Below are 20,712 nucleotides of genomic sequence, written 5' to 3'. Positions count from 1 at the left end.
AAAAAAAAAAAAAAAGTGTCCCAGCCAGCTCAAGTTTTGATAGGTCTTTATCATGTACCCATTATGTCCCAGGCATTGCTTTAGAAATGCTAGGCTGTGAACAGACCAAACCAAATCCCTGTATTCGTTTAAGAAAAACATGGAGTAGTAGATACCGGCTCAGAAGGAAAAAATAAAGCAGAAAAGGGAGGAGATGAACTTAGGATTGGAAGGTTGAAACTTTAGATAAAGTGGCCAGGGAAGATCTCACTGGTTAATAACTTTTGGGTGAAGACCAAGGAAAAGTGAGGAAGCTAGTTGTGGACTATCTGAGGAAAGAACATTCTTGGCAGCAGGAGTAGAAAGTGCAAAGGCTCTGAGATACTTGGCATACTCAAAGGTTACTAAGTACTGAGGATGGATTGGCGCAGATAAGGAGGAAAGTAGTAAGAGAATGCAGTGGTAGTGACGGCTCTACAAATCGTTTTTTTGGGGGATCATAGGAAACTGTAATGTACGCTAACCCTGCATGTGCAGAGATACACGTAACCCAGTAAACCCAGCAAGGCCGGAAATGTTAAACTCCTGCAACACAGTTTTTGCTCTGGCAACATGAACAATGAATAAGAGGAAATTTATATGTAAGCTTTGTATATAAGGTTGTAGGAAATAGTGAACCATTGGAAATTTTAAAGATAATTTACAAATGCAGACTGTTTGGAGAAGCTGGAATAGAGATATAATGCTAGAGAAGCAGATTGTGGAGTGCTAGTTTGAAGATTTTGTACTTACTGTCATAGATAAAGTATATACGTTATCACTTCTCTGATTCTTTCATTTATTGTGAACATAATAAATCTAATTTACCTGTGAACTGGACCTCTGTTGTCCAGAGCCTTCAGAGGGTTACTCTTCTTTCCATCTCTCAATAAAGTTAAGGTTTTGTTAATTTACTTTTTGCAGGTACAGTATTTGAGTACCTATAAGCACCTTTTATTGGTTAGATTCTGCTTTCACAGCTGTTTTAGTGAGTTCCCTGAGGCTTATGGAATGACTTCCCTCCACCCCTATGATTTTGTTTTCTTTTGAATTTTCGTTTTATCAGCTTGTAGATATTCCACACATAATAATCAGTTAGTAATTATCCAGAATATCTGTTGAAATAGTCAAATTAGTACCATATTGTTATTGTTTCCATGGCTATTTTAGCCATTAGAGTGTAAATTCTTATTGTGCAAATTCCAGATATACACATCCTCTTTTGATATTGCTGTGTGTTTGCATAATATAGTCTTGGCTTAATAGAATGAAGCTAATTCAACATTAGCTACATAGATAATTGTGGTTTCATTTCTTAGTATCCTAAAATACAACAGAGCTAGAATATTTTTGCTATGTAGTTACATATTAAGAATAAAAAAAAAATTCACATTTTAAGTGAGTCACAACCTAATATTACTCTCCATTAAAAAATATATATATCATGCACAGCTCTGGGTGTCATATCTCATCTGGTGACAGTAATACAGGAAAATGGCTGTAGCTTCCATACTTGGTGTACTTTGGAGGTGGGAGAGCTACTTTTTAGTAGACTTGATTTAAAATCATTTTAATGGTTCTTTTGAGTTTCCATTCAAATGATAGGACGTATATGAAAAAATATTTTAAAATGCAGTAATACTTACAAAATGAATTTAGATTTTATTAATGGGACATTCAAAATGACAAATTCTAATGGTATTCTCAAATGGAACAACTTTTAAAATATTTACTAATACGTCCAAATACAAATGATCTTTTCAAGCATTTTACATAATTTTTATGAATAGCAGATATCAAAATGTGTAATACATTTATATGTATCAATATGAAAAGATTCCCTTAGTATATATTAAGCTCAAACAAGTTGCATAGCAGTATGCACATATTATTTCACTTTTGTAAAACTATCTGTATATACACATGTACTTCCAGAATATGTAGGGGAAAAAACCTGACTTACTCCAGACTTTTAAAAGTATTCCTGCTATCTCCATTCTTGTGGTGCTGTTCTTACATGAAGTTACTTGTTTAGTTTTAGACAACGCATTCATTTAGGAGGCTCTGAACCTGTATGGAAAGGTTCTCTTTTGGGGAATGTGAGAAAGATGGCTGACCTTCTCTGATTCTGACTATGACTGAATGTGTTCAGTTTTGGAGATCAGAAATTGTCATCTGTGATTTTCCCTTTTGTTCTCCCATATAAGGAAGCTAATTCTAGATGTTGACTAGATTAGACTGGCTGGAATGATTGACCTAATCATTATGGTGATAATCTCGCAAAGAGAATTGTCAATTAATCTTCAGTTGATAAATCGGATAGATGGTGTGTTTTATGATCATAGGAGATGCTTTCTCTTTCTTTTCCTTATGGACTTGAAAGTCCAGTCATAACCCCTATATGTCTGGGAATAAATGCATTGGAATTACTATTTTTAAAAAACACATCCCCTTTCCTCCATATTTATAGCTGACTGTCCCAGCAGGATCTAGGAAGAACAAATGTCCTTCCATGATCTTAGTTTTTTTTCCATCCACATAAAATAATTGATATTACTGTAGCTACTTAAGAGCTCTATAAGTTCAGAGGAGGAGGAAAGACTACTGTAGGCCACCTGTGATTAGGGAAGACTTCTCAAAAGTGCTAATAGGACCATGCTTTTGGACCATACTCAGTTAAATAAAATTCAGATAAGCAGAAATGGGGAGAATTTTATTTGACAGGACTATGTGAAGTGAGAGTATAGATTTTGATTAAGGGAGTAGATGGAGATACTTCTGGAAAAATAAACTGGGTTAATTATAAAGTCCTTGAATGTTAAAGTTATAATTGCCACCATTTTTAAAACTTTTATTATATTCCTTGCATTGTAAAGGAATCTGAAATACATTATTTTTATCCCTCTTATCCACTCTGTATAAGTTAACATTTCAGTTTATAGATGGTGAAATGATGTGTAAAAGTTACCTGAGCCTCAGTGGGAAAGATGGGATTAGAATACAGGTAAATTTTGTCTCAAAGTCTGCCATTTTAATTCTACTCTAGCTTTATACCAGAGTTGGCAAATTTACATGCATAAAGGGACAGGCAGATAATGAAATTAAGTGAAACTGTCTGGGTACTGAACACATGGTGGTCAGGAGAGGTAGCTGCAAAGAAACAACGGCAGAGCATAGTGGGCCATTGGTTAGTGGCCTGCTATAGGCGACAGTGGGGCTCTAGGGAAGATCCCAGGAAGGAAGAAGCCTGAGTACCGTGATTGTAACTTGTAGGAGTGTTCAGGAAGAGTTGAAGCAGGATGGAGACTTAAAGGCAGTGAGAAGAGTTTTCAGGCTCTAAAATAAGAGTTATGACATCAGAAAATGAGGAGTTGGAGCATAAAGGAAAAAATAGATAGGATTTAGATAGAAATAACAAGTTTTAAGTAACAAGGGAATGATAGGCTTTGTTGACAAAAAGAGTTAGGGAATAGTTTTAAAGGAAAAGCACTGAATTGAAATTTGGACATGTTGGGTTTGAAATAATAGTATGATTTCTAAATGGACCTATTTACCATCAGCTAAGTGGTAGTCCTGAACTTAGGACGGAGATCTGGGTTAGTAACAGTGATTGATGTTTGTATTGCACTTTCATTTGCATAGCCCTTCCATATATGTGTATATGGATTCTTTACTTTCTCACAACAACCCTGTGAAGTAGGTAGTTTCTTTCCTTTTTGTTTTCAAAATAATTTGTTATATGAGGTCAGTCAGGGTCACATAGTCAGTAGTGGGGACAAGACTTGAATATAGGTCTTCAGATCCCGAATCTCATGTTCTTATCACAGTTTTTCTTTTTTTCCATTTTATGTCTACATAAAGATAACAGTTGGGGAACTAAATATGAATATCTAGGGGAGGCATGTAGAGTGGAGAGCAGGTCTTCTCTGGGAAGTCAGATTGGGGGCTAGAACGGGGACAGCAGTTGGAGATTATTGTCTTGCTCTCTTAGTTGGACCAGTTCTTCTACGGCATCATATTCAGGTTCTTTATTTCTTTGTAATGCATAGAAATGTCAGGGTTTTTTCTTTTTCAAAATGGAAATGTATCCCCACCCCCCGCCGCCCCCGCCCCTCACACGACTATAAATGTGATTTTTTAAGGAGACCAGAGAAAGTAAAAGTCCCTCATCCGAGATGTTACTAAAAAGATTGGTGTTGCTCTAAAACAAAAACAATACAAGACATCTCTGCAGTTTTCAGAGTATCACTAAGTCTGTAGGTTCCACACGGTGCTATTGCCCTAAGGGAAATCTGAACTGAATTTAGGCACATTGAATTGTTACCCTAACTTTGAAGCCTCAAACATGGATCAAACCTGTTGTAAAACATCAGTACATACAGCTGGATGAATAACTGGTTGCCCTTGTATAATATGTGATCTAAGAAAATTGCTAATTTTTCCCCTCCATTTTGAGAAACAGTCCAAACATGATCATAAACAAATTCCTGGAATACATCCAAGTAGGTCCACCTAGTTTACAACTTAAACTAGTTTATGAAACATTTATCTGTATACATTTTATATTTTGTACATTTTCGATGTAACATATCATGAAAATAGGCAGAGGCAGTGAAATAAATCATCTGAAAAGTTTTGTAGTCTTTGTAAAGCCCCAACAATAAGTGCTTGGCGTCAGTGGACTGGGTGATGTATTTTCTATTGGTTTACTGTTCCTCTAACTTGTAAAACCAGCTTGCATATATGTTTTTTGCAAATGTGTACCTTATATCTGTCTATAAATTATTACTTTGCCATTAAAGTGCAATTATTTATTTAAAAAAATTGGTGTTGAAGTTTGATGCTTGTATATGCATATACATGCCTGAGTATTAGCTAATAAAATAAAAAAAAAGAAATCCTCAAACAGAATTACAAGATATATTCCATAATTTGATTTTCTAACTGAATATGTCCCTAATCAGTATATATAGATCTAACAAACATTTTTAAATGTCTAAATGATACCACATTATATAGTTGCACCATAATTTATTTTACCCCTATTGATAGTTTTCTAATTTTTCGTTGTTAAAATTAATGGTGTAATGCAAATCTTTGGATGTATAGCTTTGTACACTTGTCTGATTATTAGTCACTTCCAGTACACTTCCAGAGGTAGAATTGTTAGTTTACACATTTTAAAGTTTGGTACATATTGCCAGATTAAATCTTAAAAGTTATACCAGTTTAGTTTCTTGTGTCAGTGTGCTAATATTTTGTCAACACTGTTTATTCATTTTAATCATTAGTGGTAATCTGAAAGGTAAAAAATCGAATTTCAGATAGACTTTATTTTTCTGCATACTATGGATAACCATTTGTCCTAATATTGTTCCTTGAACAATTTATCTTTTCTCTCAAATTGAAATTCTGTTACTGTATTTCTGTTTGCATATAAAGATATGTTTAAATCTGTTCTGTTGCAAATTTAAGTGTCTATGAATGGGCAAGAATCCCAGTTTTAATTACTGTTATAGTATGTTTAACACACTTTATAAATGTTCTTTCTTACAGTCTCAGTGCATGCCTGTGTGCATCCCTCCTTCCCTCCCCCATATATATATATACATACACACATATATACACATATGTGCATGTATATGTATACACACATGTGTATGTAGTATAGGTACTTAATAATTATTGTCTCAATGGACAGAAACTAAAGACAGTTTAGGCAAAGGGCCACATAATATAAGAAAATCTTTTGTCCATTGTTGAGTTACTAACATTGATTTTAATTTAGAATTGGTTTGTGTTAACCTGTGTAACATTATGTATAATTTCATTTTGTAGAAAATCAGAAAAGTTTATATATAAAGTGAGCATTATGCCAAATTTTAGAAAACTTTTACTATTTGGTGAAAAGTAATAAATACTGTATTATGCACTAAGATTGTATTTTATGTCATATAAAGTTAATTTATAATTCCTTCAACAGCAATTGACTTCTATGCTGTTACTTTACAATCGAATGTAATAACTTTAATTCTAGATCCTTTAAATTCAACTCACTTACAAAATTTAATAGATTTTATATAAGTTAAGGGAAAATGTACATAATGAGCAATCCCAGCTTTTATAAGTTAAGAAAAGGATTAGCTCTTTTAAATGATTCATTTCTTAATGCAAATAAGTGATTTGCTAAGCTTATCCCCTTAAGTTTTAATAAATGTGATCAAGGAGGGTAAATAATGGATTTTCTAGCTGAACTCGCTTTTACGTATTCTTTTTTTTTTTTGAATGCTACCTCCTTTATGTGAAGACATCGTTCTTCAAGTCTTGCCCATTCCTTTTCAGTATAACTTTTGCACACCTCTCTGTAGCATGTAATATTATATTGTAATGTTCATTTATGTGATTAAGCTCCTTGAAGGCAGATAGCACGTGCTTTTTCTTTCTTTTAATCATTGGTGACTAGCACGTGAAATAAGTTAAAACTGGGTTTAATGTGTAATGTGACTATGTAGCATTTTATAGAAGCTTGAAGGAATCAGCCAGTGTACCCCTTTGAATTTTCAGATGAAGAAACAGATTCAGAGAAATTAAGTAACTGGCTCTCAGGGTCACAGAAATAAAGATGTTAAGGTAGGGATAAAATTTAGGTTTCTTTTACTTCTGTGTAAGGATTTTTAAATTTCAGGATGACCAAATATGTGCTTGGTTACTAAAGTCCTTTTTTGTTTAATGTTTTAACAATTCCATATGAAAAAGGGAATTCAGCATTGTTAAGTCATATTTTGATAGCAGGCATATAAGAATATGTAAATAAACCATACATCTTGTAAATAGAGACAGCATTCCTGTGAATTCTCTTTGATTCTCCCTCCCCCCCCGCCCCCCCGATTTCAGTTTTGGTTCTTGTTCTAGTTTTTATCATGGCCTTGGCTTCATCTATTGATCGTCCAATGTTTAGGTAGTGCGTTAGGTACTGTAGTGGTTTGGTGTTACGTACTGTGGTGGAGAGAGGTATAAGACATGACCAAGTTTTTCTAACCATTTACAGTACAGTTTGGAGGAATGTAGGGCATTTGGCACATGGGAAAAAAGTATAGCGGGCCATTTATTTATGTTCTAATTACAATTATTCGATTAGTTGAAATTTGAAGTGTGGGCCTTAGTGCTTAGGGAAGATCCTTGACAGCCAGTTAGAGCATTTAATTAATTTTATATACCATACTTTTGGTTAGAATCTGACCTGGGTTTTTTGCTTACACAAAAATTAATATTCTTTTCTTATTGTGTCTTTAAGACAGTCAGTGTGTGTTTATAAAACTTACGCTTTTATAAAACCTACACCATGAACAGCAGTTGCTTTCCAGAAAGTAGAGTAGATTCCAGCCTATATTATAACCATATTGAATATGATGATTAAAATTATTGTGATAATTTTTGTAATATCTGATTATGGAAACTTGAAAACATACAAAAGTAGTAGTAAACTCGATCTATCCCATGGGCAATACCAGTATTTTGCTGATCTTATCTGTCCAACTAACCCCTTCTTTCTTCCCTCCATTTGTATTTGTAAGACTGTTTTAAAAAATCTCAAATATCATTTTGCACATTCATTTTTAGAATTCATTATTTCATAACTAAATGTCATTATTGTCCAAAAAAGAGAATAGTAATTCTTCAGTAGAATCTAATACCTAGTCCATATTTAGATTTCCACATTTATTTCAAAAATGTCTCTTTTACAGTATTTTGTTTGAGTCAGGAGTCAAACAAGTCATACATTACATCTGGTTATTATTTTTCTTACATCTCCTTTAATAGAATTCTTCCTCCCTGTTCTTTCTGAAGCCATTTATTAAACTAGGTCATTGTTTTGTAGAATGCTCATTTTTGCATTTTAGCTGATTGTTTTCTTAGAATATTGTTTATGTTTTTTCTCTATAGCCCATAGTACTTATAAATCGGTAAGTGTAGGTAGATGTAGAGGCTTGATTAAAAATAAGTTCAGGTTTTTTTTTTGCAGGATGGGGGTCAAGAACCCTCTTTAGATGGGCTTTATACTTCCATTTGTGTCGAGAGCAGAGTGACAAATCATTAATGTGTTTGTCAGTCTAATTCATCTGTCAGATTTCTTCTGATTATTTCAACATCTATTGTCTAGATACATTATTTCATTACAAAATGGTCATCATCTATATTTGGTCTGTAGTATTAGCTGGATTTTTTCTATAAAAGAGGACATTCTTTCATCAAATATTGGTTATCCTGAAGTATTGTTCATATAGCAAAGAGAGGATAAGTGCTTAACTTTTTTATTTTCAGTTTTTATAATAGGTTGCTGCCCTTGCTGGGTTTCTCTTCCCTTTTTTTTGATGTCATAATGAATATATAAATTTTTATGGATTTTATACCATTTAACTATTTGTAATCATTCTTTTGATAGTCAGACTCTCCCATGTTAGTCAGTGGAAGCCCCCACAATTAATTTCTTTGCCCTTTTGACATGGTCTCATTAGTCTTTGACATCTTTTTCGCTTTGCAGCACATTAAGATGTTCTAGCCTTATGTGATTGGGACCTTTTCTACTTTAGACTTTCAGAGTCAGCCACTTGTCCAAAGGATTCTTTTAGAAACCACAATGTGAGTGTGCAATGATTTTAATCAAGTCTAGAGTTAGAGCAGTACCCACAAGACCACTGTCCTTTGGATACCAGCCACCAGTTTGGTGGTGCCCAGGGCTACCATCACTTCAGATCAACTGACTACAAGCTTCGATGTCCCCAACACCACCTTCAGGTTCAAGAATTTACTAGGACATCTCACAGAAATTAGGAAAGTGCTATACATGACAATTACAATTTTATTACAGCAAAAGGATACAAATTAAAATTAAAAGCAGTCAAAGGGGAGGAAGGTCCACATAGAGTCTGGAAAGTTTCCAGATGCATAACTTCTGATAATTTTCTTCCATTGAACCACAGGTAGTATTAATCTATTTGCCAGGATATGTGACAGTACACTGAGTATTGCTAACTAGGGACGCTTACCTGAGTCTTTGGTGTCCAGAGATTTTATTGGAGTTCCATTACCTAATGTCCTTAGAGCTGACCTTTAGCCTCTAGCCCTTCCTGGATATCTGACTAATGTCTTTAGTCTCCATTTATCTCTGGATTTCGGAAGTGATACCATGTCTTGTCCCAGAGCCCCCACCATAATTCACATTGTTAGACTGTCGTAAAGCCCTCAGATAAATAAAGATACACCTGTCAGGCAGGGCATTCCAGGTGCCTAAAGTTCCTCTCACTTTATCGCCAAGGATAAAGGCCAGATCTCTCTTTGGATAAGGTTAATTCTTTACTTCACAGAGTTCTATGGGCACTTATTGCTTTTTCCATAAAATACATATTCTGTAGCCCCGCTGGAAAAATATGGGCTATGGAATATGTATTTTATGGAAAGATAAATTCCTTGTTCATACTGACATCTCTAAAATAATTTTTTACATTACGTATTTTATCTCTTAGATTGAAATCTTTTAGATTGAAAATCTTGCTTGTTTGATAGGTAAAAAATAATCTTTTTTAGATTTGTATTTGATTACTGAAGGGTTTCACATTTGTTAATCGTTTAAATTTCTTCTTCCTCATGCATTTTGCCTATTGCGGGTCTTAGTGATTTTTTTTTTTTTTTTTTTAACTAATTCATAGGAACTCATTTTTTTTTAAGGCTGTTAACCCTCCTTAATCACTTGTTGTAGCACTGTCCCACCTACTGGTTTAGAGAAGAAAGCAAAGTCACATCTTTCAATTTTAAAATTAAATAATGAGACAGATAATCAAAAGATTCATCCATTTTGGATTCCTACTCTTTTTCCTTCCCTGTAAGTCAGAGAATGAGTAATTTCTGTGATCCATCCAGAGTCTGTTAGAAAGAAATCTGGGAAATTGAACCTGTCTCCTGGAAGGCTTCCTGTCTGCTGTTATTGCTGTTCTTTCCATGTGGTGTTCCTGTTGCAGACAGCACATGTTCTCTGTGGGGCTTCAGCTCTTGACTATTAGATGTCTGGTGGTGGTAACTGAAGCATGTGCAGCTTTCACTGAGAAGCTGGCAAACATTCTCTGTAAAGCAGGTACCAACCCCTGTGCCACGGACTGATACTGGTCCTTAGCCTGTTAGTAACTGGGTCGCACAACAGGAGGGGATGGCAGGTGAGCGAGCAAAGCTTCATCAGCATTTGCAGCCGCTCCCCAGCCCTAGCATCACCGCTTCAGCTCCACTTCAGATCATCAAGCATTATATTCTCATAGGAGCACCAGTCTCTGGTGCCAAAAAGGTTGGGGACTGCTGATGTATGTAGGGAACAGTTATTCCTGCGAGACAACTGAAGGTTGAATGAACAGCTTCTGAACAACAAACAAGAGAAAGAGACCTAATAGAGAAGGCTGGGAAGTCAAGGGAGCCCTCCAGGAGCTACAGGAACTTTATGGGTTGTAGGAGCCTGTGAGCGCCATTTTTTACATCCCCCTCCACTTTCACATAGATGTTCTTTTTGAGCCAGTGCCCCAGGTGTCCTAAGTCCCTGTCTGGCTCCAGCTGGCTTCTCAAAACTACCCAACCCATAAAGCCTACACAGAGGTCTTTCAACATGAGACCAGTTTTTGTACAACAAACCAGAGAGACAGTAGACTGTAAAGAGAAGGCTGGGTAGTCGCTGGAGCCGTTGGGGGACTACAAGAATTCTCCAGGGTCAGAGGTGCTGGTGAGTGCCCTTGTTTATGTCCCCCTCCACGTTCGTATGTGGGGGGCTCTATCCAGGTGCTTTGGCTTACCTGCATGGTTGCTTCAGTTTGTTCCAGGATGTATTTCCCAAGTCCATTTTGGCCCTAAACAAAGGGAGCAGGCAGGATCAATAGGGCATTACTACACACACCTGCTCCCCCCTGCTTCCACCTGGAGCCACTCCAGCTTGGTAGGCCAGTGCCCTAGATGTCTTAGATGCCTGCCCAGCTCCTGTTGGCCTGCTGCAACCACCCAGCATACACAGCCTACACAAAGGCCACTTCTACATAAGGCTACTTTTTGAAGACTGAGAGAGAGAGCTATTTTGTGTGATTCATATAAACAAACATAGAAAGCCAAACAAAATGAAAAGGCAGAAAATGCTCTTATCTCTCAGATGAAGAAATAAGAAAAGTCTTCAGGAAAAGAAAATAACTTAAGAAAAACAAGAATAAGTAATTTGCCTGTTAAAGAATGAAAAGAAACAGTCGTACAGATACTCACCAAACTTGAGAATGGAATGGAGGAACTTAGGGAGAACTTTAAAAAAAGAGTTAGAAAGTATAATAAAGAACCAGGCAGACTTTAAAAAAATACAATAATTGAAATGAGAAACATCTTAGAGGGAATCAACAACAGATTAGCTAATATGGGAGAACAGATCAGCGACTTGGAAGACAGAATGGTGGAAATCAACCAGTGAGAATAGCAAAAAAGAAAAACAATTAAAAAAAAAAAAGATAGCTTAAGGGACCTCTGGGATAACATAAAGTGCTCAAACATTTGCATTATAGGGATCCCACAGAGAGAAGAAAGAGGTAAAGGAACAGAAACTTTATTTAAAGAAATAATGACAGAAAACTTTCCTAACTTGGGACAGGAAACACACATCGAAGTCATGGAAGCACAGAGAGTTCCAAATAAGAGAAACCCAAAGAAACTCACACCAAGACTTATTATATTTAAAATGGTAAAAGTTGAAGATAAAAAAGACAATTTTGAAGGAAGCAAGAGGGAAACAGTGAATTAGATGGAAAAGAAACCCCATAAGGCTATCAGCTGATTTCTCAGCAGCAACTTTACAAGCCAGAGGGCATAACAGGACACTTTTAAAGTGCAGAAAGAAAGGAACTTACAATCTAAAATAATTTACTCAGAGTTGAAGGAAAGATAAGAGTTTCCCAGACAAGCAAAACCTAAAGGAATTCATCACCATTAAACTAGCTTTACAAAGAAATGTCAAAGGATCTTCTTTAAGCAGGAATTGGAGGGCCAAAACCAGAAATTAAAAAAAAAAAAAATACGAGAAAGGTAAAACCTAATATTTAATACAGACATTTAAGAAGCTGCTACGAAGATGAAAAGAAAAAAGAATTAAACTCAGCTCAAACTATAAGTAGTTAGGAAATACATAGTACAAGAATGTCTAAAACATGACAGTACACATAAAGTATGGAAGGAGGAGTAAAATCGCAGACCTTATAGAATATATTCGAACTTAAATGTCTTAGCAGTTTAAATAGACTACCTAGATATAGAATGATATGCATAAACTAAAATCTGCAAAAGATGTAAAGAATAAAGAGAAAGGAACCCAAACAAAACACTAAAAACCAGCAAATCACTACAAAAGAGATCAAGAGAAGAAAGGAACAGAGAACTATAAAAACAACGAAAACACAAATTAACAAAATGGCAATAAGAACATACTTATCAGTAGTTCTTTAAATGTAAATGGATTAAATGCTTTCATAAAAAGACACAGGGTAGATGAATAGATTAAAAAACCTGACCCATTTGTATGCTGCTTACAGGAGAGACTCTTTAAATCAAAAGACATACAGACTGAAAGTAAAATTATAGAAAAAGATAATCCATGCAAATAGAAATGAAAAGAAAGCTGGGGTAGCAATACCCATGTCAGAGAAAATAGACGTTAAAACAACAACAAAAAAAAAATGTAAGAAAAGATGAAGACATTAAGTAATTACAAAGGTCAATTCTAGAAAAGGATATGACAATGATAAATACCTACACACACAACATAAAGAGTACCTAAATATATAAAGCAATTATTAATAGAGAAATCCACAGTAATACAGTAATAGTAGGGGATTTTAATACCCCACTCACATCAGTGGCTAGTCAACCAGACAAAATTAATTAGGAAATAGTGGCATTAAATGACACATCAGACCAGATCAGTTTAAGAGAAAATTTTCAAACATTTCATCTAATAACTACAGAATACCCATTTTTCTTCAAGTGCACTTGGAACATTATCTAAGATAGATCATATATTAGGCCATAAAATAAGCATTGACAAATTTAAGAATGTTCAAATCTTGAACATTTTCTGACCACTATGACATGAAACTAGAAATCAACCTTTAGAAGAAAACTGGAGAAAACACATAAGTAGAAACTAAACAACATGTTGTTAAACAACCAGTGGATAAGAGAAAATCAAATGAAATCAAAAACTACCTTGAGACAAATCAAAATGAAAACACAGCTTTTCAGAATGTATGGGATGAAGCAAAAACAGTTCTGAGAGAATTTCATAGCTATGCAGATATATCTCAAAAAAAAAAAACCGAAAAATTTCAAGTAAACAATCTAACTCTACACCTAAACTAACTAGAAAAAAAAAAAAGAAATTGGAAGTAAACAGAAGGAAAGAAATAGTTAAGAACAGAGTGAATATAAATGAAATAGAAATTAAAAGCCATAGAAAAGATCTATAAAACTAAGAACTTGTTCTTTGAAAAGGTAAATAAATTGGACAAACCATTAGCCAAACTCATCGAGAAAAAAAGAGCCCATATAAATTCATAAATGAAAGAGAAGTTATAACCAATACCACAGAAATACAAAGAATCACTGAAGAATACTATGAACAATTATATACCAACAAATTCAACAATCTGGAAGAAATGGATAAATTTCTGGAGGTATGTAATCTTCCAAAACTGAACCAGGAAGAAATAGAAAATATTAAGACCAGTTGCCAGCAATGAAATTGAAGCAATAATCAAAAAACTACTAATAAGTACAAATCCAGAATGAGACTGATTCAGAGGATAAGTAACCATATAATATGATCATCTCAATGGATGCAGAAAAAAGCACTTGACAAAATTCAGCATCCTTTTATGATAAAACTACTCAACAGAGTGGGTATAAAAGGAACATATCTCAACATAATAAAGACTATATTTGACAGACCTGGTGTTAATATACTCATCGGTGGAAAGCTGAAAGCTTTTTCTGTAAGATCAGGAACAAAATAAGGATGCCCACTATCACTTCTATTCAACATAGTATTAGAAGTGATAGAACAGTCAGAGAAGAAAAATAAATAAAAGTAATCCAAATCAGGAGGAAGTAAAATTGTCACTTTTGTGGATGACATGATAATGTATACAGAAAACTCTAAAGACTCCACCAAAAAAAGTCGGAACCAGTCAATGAATCAGAGTTGCAGCATTAATAGTGATAGCCAAGATGTGGAAACGACCTAGATGTTCTACATTAGTCCGACAGAGAAAGGTAAATGCCAGGTAATCTCTCTTATGTTGTCTAAAAAAAGTGAATAAACAAAATAGTCATATAGTTATTGAACAAACTAATGATTGCCAGAGGGAAGGAGATGGGGCAATGAGAATAAAAGAATGGTGGAGGGACAAAAATAAGATGAAATCATACACTTAAAAAAATTGTGTGTGTGTGTGTGTGTGTGCGTGCGTGCGTGCGTGCGCGCGCGCGTGCGCGTCTGTCTGAAAGATGAGTAGGAACCAGCCACTTTAAGTGTTAGGGGAGATACGTGGGAGGTAGCCTTAAGTCCCTGGTCAGTTAGTAGTAATGTTGAGGAAGCCTGCGTGTCTGTTCATCTAGATTCTTGTAGGCTATTTATAGAAAAAATAAGGGCCTACTGTTGGTATTTAGCTAGTCAGTTCACTTCACACTGTTCCTTACATATATCCAGCTTTATTTAAAAATGCCTTAGACCTAGTTAAGAAAAAAAAATGAAAGAAAACCTTACCATGTTACATTTCAAAGTGTTCTGCCACCCTATCCCCCATTGTTAATCTTGGAAGTTTTTCGTATTGTATTTAGAAAAATGAAGACTTAAAAATGGTTGTTGAAAGCAGTACAATTTGTGGGGGAAAAAACCTTAGAATTTCTAAAGAAACAGTAAAATGTCAAGTCATAGAATGTGCTTATTGCATATGTTTTAGTAGTACATTCAAGTTTTTTTTCCTGCTAGTTTGAACAATGGGCTTTAAATCTGGTTGTACCATCCTCTTGGTACATGACTTTGCACAATAATTGATCTTTTTTTGTGCCATGGTGTTGTCATCTGATTTATGGGGATAATACTAACTTTTCTCACAGTAGGAATTATGAGGATAATGTGTAGCTGATACAGTCTTTAATTCATGTTTGCAGTCAGTGATAGCTGTTGTTAAGCCAACAATATACATATCTTTAAAGAACAAGAGAAGTGCAAGCATATATTTTGAAATTGTTTTTACTTAAAAATATTTTTTGTAGCTATTCTTTCCGAAAGAAGATATGGGATTTGTGTATAGATATAAAACTTTCACATCGCCTACTAGAATTTAAGCTTCATGAGAGAAAGCAGTTTTTAACAGATTGTTTTCTGTTTTATTTCTAAAGCTAAGAAACTGCCTAGGTTATACTAGATTGTCAGATGATATTTTTATTGAATGAATATTATAAACTGACCTGATTTCAAAACCCTGAATTTTTTATTTACTAAGGTTCTGCCTTTAGGCAATTTGAGTAACCTCTGAATCTTTCTCATTTGCAAAAGGAAACGGTAATAATCTTACGTGTCGTGAAAAATAAGTGAAGTAATACCTACGAAACTATTGAACTTAATGACTGGCATGTAATGAATCACTGGATAAGTGTTAGCAATGATTATTTTGTGTGCCATGTGCTTCAGACTTGTGGAGTAAATAAAAGCAGTTTGTGGCCATAGAAATCTTAAGCCTGGCATTAACTCATAGACCTCCATTGCTAGTAGACCCATGGGGAAATAATAAATGATCTTATGAGTTAGATTTTTCTCTATGCTATTCTAGAATAGTCCCTTGGTGGTACGTGACATTAAATGAGTATGTAGAGAGTGAAGATTGAGAAGGGGGCTTCTGGTTAAAACTGCCAGTTTGATGGCTATAAACAAAAGATAATTGCTGAAAACATGGGATGTCATATGAGGATAGGTCAAGGATCTGATCCTGTCATTAACGTTGCCTAGGAGCTGTGAGACATGAGCTAAGGAACAAGTAGTACTATCTAGTGTGCTTAGATAGTGGACTCAAAACTAACCTAATTCCTAGAGCCACTGCAATCAACACTGTCCTTGGAATTGTTTACACTGTTCATGAAGTATACAAACTAATTCTCATAAGTTTTGTCTTGATCAACTTTTTTGTCAACATTTTTAGCAATTGTGGTTTCTTAGGTTGAACTATTCCTTACAGTGAATATCAGATGAAGTGATTGGTGTTTGTTTAAAGGCACATAGTAGCTGTTACAGCTTGTCAGATTTTCCTGCATTTTACTCTTAAGTGTTATGGAACGGGAATGGCACTGAGGTCATCTTTACTCTTAGTAATTTCTATAGCTTGTAATGGATTGAGAGCATTATTACCCCAGATCATGAAAGGAAAAAGAAAAATGATTGAACTGTTCCAGAATGAAGGAGATTAGATAGATTTTACAGCTAAATGTTCCTGAATTGGATCCTGGGAACAGGGGGAGGGGTCTATGAAGGATTTTATTGGCAATAATTTGCATATGGATTTTGGATTAGATAATGTTGCATCGATATTAAATTTATTGATTTGATAAATATACTTTGGTCATATATGAGAAAAGCCTTGCTGTTAGCAAACATACATTCTAAAATATTTATGGATAAAGAGACATCGTGTCTGCAAAGTACTCTCAAATAGTTCTCCCCTTCTCCCTCTCTATGTATATATTGGGTAGAGAGGGAGAGAGCATGAGTGTAAGTGAGAAGTATGCATGGTTTATAAACTAAAATGATAAAGCAAATGGGGCACAACGTACATAGCTGGTGAATTTGGATAAAAGGTACAAGAGAGTTGTACTACTATAACTTCTCTAAGTGTGAAATTATATCAAAACAAAAAAGATTAACTATTTAAAAGGAAACAAAAGAAACAGAATAATGTAGTGATGATTATTATGAATATTTTATGTTTAGTCTCACAAAAATTTTGTGTCTTCTTGTACTACTTTATTTGGCCCTTACAGGACAGGCCTTTTCTCATCCTTATGACCCAATTTAAATGTAACCCACATAGAGACCTGTTTTGATCACCCAAATCTAAAGTAGGTCCTACTTCCTGCTCACTCTTCTCTTTCATTGCATTTATCACAATTTATATCATGTCTGCTTTCTTTTTGTTGAATGCCTTTTTCTCTTTTAAGATTGAACCTCATCAGGGCAAAGGTCATGTCTGTTTTGTTCACAGAATACCCAGTCCTAGCTCATAAGCTCAATAAATGTTAAATTTGGATGGGCAGATGGATGGATGGGTGGATGGATGGATCGATGAATCATCTTTGCCACCAATATTCCTTCCATTTTACTTACCTTTCTTTTAGCTACCTAATCCTTCAGAAAACAAGATGGCTTCTTTTATCCTATAAGATAAAGTCTATACTTTTGGATTTGGCATTTAGTGACATTTATCTATTCATCACATCTTTATTGAACACAGTCTTGTGATTCCCTGCTATCACCTTAGCTTTCTCTGTTGCCAACTTTTGTTAGATCTGCATGACTTATCTAGGGCTGCACCTTCTTGCTGCTCTTCACTTGTCAACGTAAGTGCCTTTCATATTCTTCTGTCACTGCACACTTTTTAGAAAATATATTTATCTTAATTCTGGCTACTTTTCCTGGCTGCAGTTACTACAACTTTTTCCCCATCATTTTTATATCTTCAACGCCTGACTCTTGAATGTACAAAATCTATATTAGTTGAGTATGTTTATTGAGTACTTGTCTTAGGTGTTGTCTTGTTTAATTTTTAAGCTAACCCTGTAAGATAGGGATTTCATTTTTTTCTGGTAATTGAGGTTTGTAGTAGTCTTGAGACTATGTCGATCTTGTTTACTATTATATTCCATGTCTAACATAGTGCATTGTACATATTAGGCAATCTATGAATGAATAAAGTTCAAACTCAGTAATAATAAAAAACTGTTCAAATATACAATAAATAATATTAGCAAGCATTTAAAAATAGCCTTAAACTACTTGAATGCTTTGACTCAGCAGTTTTACTTCTAAGAAATCTACTTTATGGAAATAATCCTAAGTATAAGAAAAAAAATGTGTATCTGTAAGATTAAAAAACCAAACCCTGGGAGATAGTAAGTAAATAAATTATGGTGAATTCACAAGTTGGAATGCTTTTTGGCCAACAGTATTGATGTTTATGAAGCATTCGTAACAATGTAAAAATATTAAGTGAAGGATAAGTAATTATAAGTAAGAATACACTGGACTGTTCTGGTATAAAATCATCAAACTTTTAGTTACTTTTAACAAATGTTTTCTCTCTCACACCACAGGCTCTACAGGGGTTGGCAGAGAACCTTGCTTATATTTAATGTTACTCACCTGGGACCCAGCTGTTACTTAGAGGCTGTGATAACCAGCAGTATTTGTCACTTAAATCTTTTGGCTTTCTAGTCACTTTCCCTTATTCATTAAAAGATTTGTTGCTAATCTGTGGTGGTATAACAGGAATATCTTATTATATGTTAGTTAGATAGAGCTTTAATTTCTGTTTAGTTGAGCCGAGGCATTGGTACTGCATTTGTAGAGTGTCAGAATTACCCATACATGGTAGTAGTGGGCCACATGTGTCGGTGGTGAATGAAATGGGGCCTTGCTTGTTATCATGGAGATAATGATGTTGGAAAATCTGGGAATTTTTCTTTGAGAACTACTTGAAGAAATCCTGTGGTAGATGTCAAGCATGTGACTTCTTAGCCGTCTTCACAAGAGTATAGAATAAACCATACTTTACTAGTATAGGATTATTCATTCATTTTATTTAGAATATGTTTTAGAACTAGTTCCCAGGAATGCATGGTCTTTGCTTTAAAGAAGCTTGCTATTCATTATAGGTGAGAAATATGAACAGAAACATCACAATATATGCAAGCATAGAGGCACACATAGAGTATATAGCACAGCTAATGAATGACATGATTGGGATTAAGTCTTTGAGAGAATGTGTGTGTGGTAGGGGCCTCTAGGGGCAGGGGTAAGGAGTAATAGCAGGTAGAGGAAGGAAGATTCAAAGCAGAGAAAACAGCTCTAATGAAGACTCAGAGACCTTAAACAGGTTGTTTTATTTGGGAAGTTTAAGCAGTATGGTGTTTGAGAATAAAAAGTTGGAGTGGTGGGGAGGATGAGGATGTCAAGTTGTGGTGGAAGGAAAGAGGCCACATGATGTCCGCTGTCTTTTTGCTGTTAATACTGGTTAAAGTGATGAGAAGGTCAGTTAGGTTCAAATCCTCACTCATTCACCTATAACTTAAGTCCCTAATTCTTAGTTTATTTATTTTTTTAATCTGTGAGAATGATAATTATCTGCCGAGCATCATACTAATACCTTAATATTTTTTCTCACTTAATTATCATAATATCTCTATGTATGGAATACTCTTGCTGAATAAGAAATTACCACAATCTTACCTGTTTAAAACAACACAAATGTATTTCACAGTTTCTGGGCGTGGCTTGGCTGGTTCCTCTGCTTCAGGATCTTTCAGAAGACTGCAATGAACCTGTCAGCCAGGGATGGGGTCTTGTGTGAGGCTTGATGGAGAACTGATCTGCTCCAAGCGCATGGTGGTTGTCAAAATTCAGTTCTTTGCAGGACTGAGACCTTCAGCTTCTTGCTGGGTGTTGGCCAGAAGCAACTTCAGTTTCTTGCCTGTGGGCCTCTCCATATGGCAGCTTATTACATCAAAGTTTGCAAGGGTGGGAGTAAGCTGGCAAAATGGAAGTTATAATGTTAAATGGCAATCATGTAACAACATTCCATTATCTTTGGCATATTTCATTGGTTAGGAACAGATCATAGGTCCTGCTCATACCTGCAGGAGCAGGGAGAGTGAGGATTTCACTAGAGTATGGATACCTGGAGTTAGAGGGGCTCTCTAAGGTACTATTTTTATTCCTGTTTTATGAAAAAAGAAACAAACAGTTAAGTAACTTGCTCAAGATCATATACAAGTAATGGGCCAGAATCAGACTCAGGCAGTCTTGACTCCACAGCCCGGGGACTTTTTATATATTTTAAGAACTGAGAAGTGTCTATAGAGTTTGGGGGAGTTTTCTTTAGAGAGTTTTTTGATGTCTTTTAATGGTGTGGTGTGGGTCGAAGTCATATGCTTGTGGTTTCAGTTAATGTGCAGGTCAGAAAGAGACTGAGTAGAGATTACTCTTTTAGAAGGTAATTTTAAAAGGAAGAGAATAATAACCTTATGTTACTGTCACATGCTGAATTATTTCTCTATAATAATTTAGAAATTTTTCTTTTTCAGTTCACTGAGTTTAACCAGTAATGCCATTCAATTGCCAATACCAAGCAAAGCAAACATAAGCCAGTTTTAATCTGCTTTTTAAGAAAAGCGGTAGTTATTTTCACAGTGCCTGACGGTAAGTCACAGTTCCTATCTTTATAATAGAGTTTTTGATCTAAGGCATTTAAAATAATGATTTGGGAAGCATTAATTTGAAAACCTTGTTTACTTTTTCCTTCTTTCTTGATAATTTTACTTTAAAGCTAGGGTGGAAAGAACATAAAGAAAGATACCTACTAGTTT

At 35.0% G+C, this 20,712-nt stretch overlaps 1 protein-coding gene across 3 annotated transcripts in view; it reads left to right on the top strand.

Annotated features, from left to right (window-relative positions):
• The window catches only part of RB1CC1 (RB1 inducible coiled-coil 1), a 77,342-nt gene that overhangs the window by 2,731 nt on the left and 53,899 nt on the right, over positions 1–20,712 (top strand). For all 3 annotated transcript variants that reach the window (XM_006923960.3, XM_006923959.3, XM_015598679.2), the window contains exon 2: positions 20,431–20,545. The gene's annotated coding sequence lies outside the window, so the exon portion shown is untranslated. The remainder of the gene's footprint in view (positions 1–20,430; positions 20,546–20,712) is intronic.

This window comes from Pteropus alecto, unplaced genomic scaffold (assembly GCF_000325575.1).
Source record: "Pteropus alecto unplaced genomic scaffold, ASM32557v1 scaffold87, whole genome shotgun sequence".
NCBI lineage: Eukaryota > Metazoa > Chordata > Mammalia > Chiroptera > Pteropodidae > Pteropus > Pteropus alecto.
Note: the sequence above shows the minus strand (reverse complement) of the source record. Positions and strands in the feature narration are given on the sequence as shown.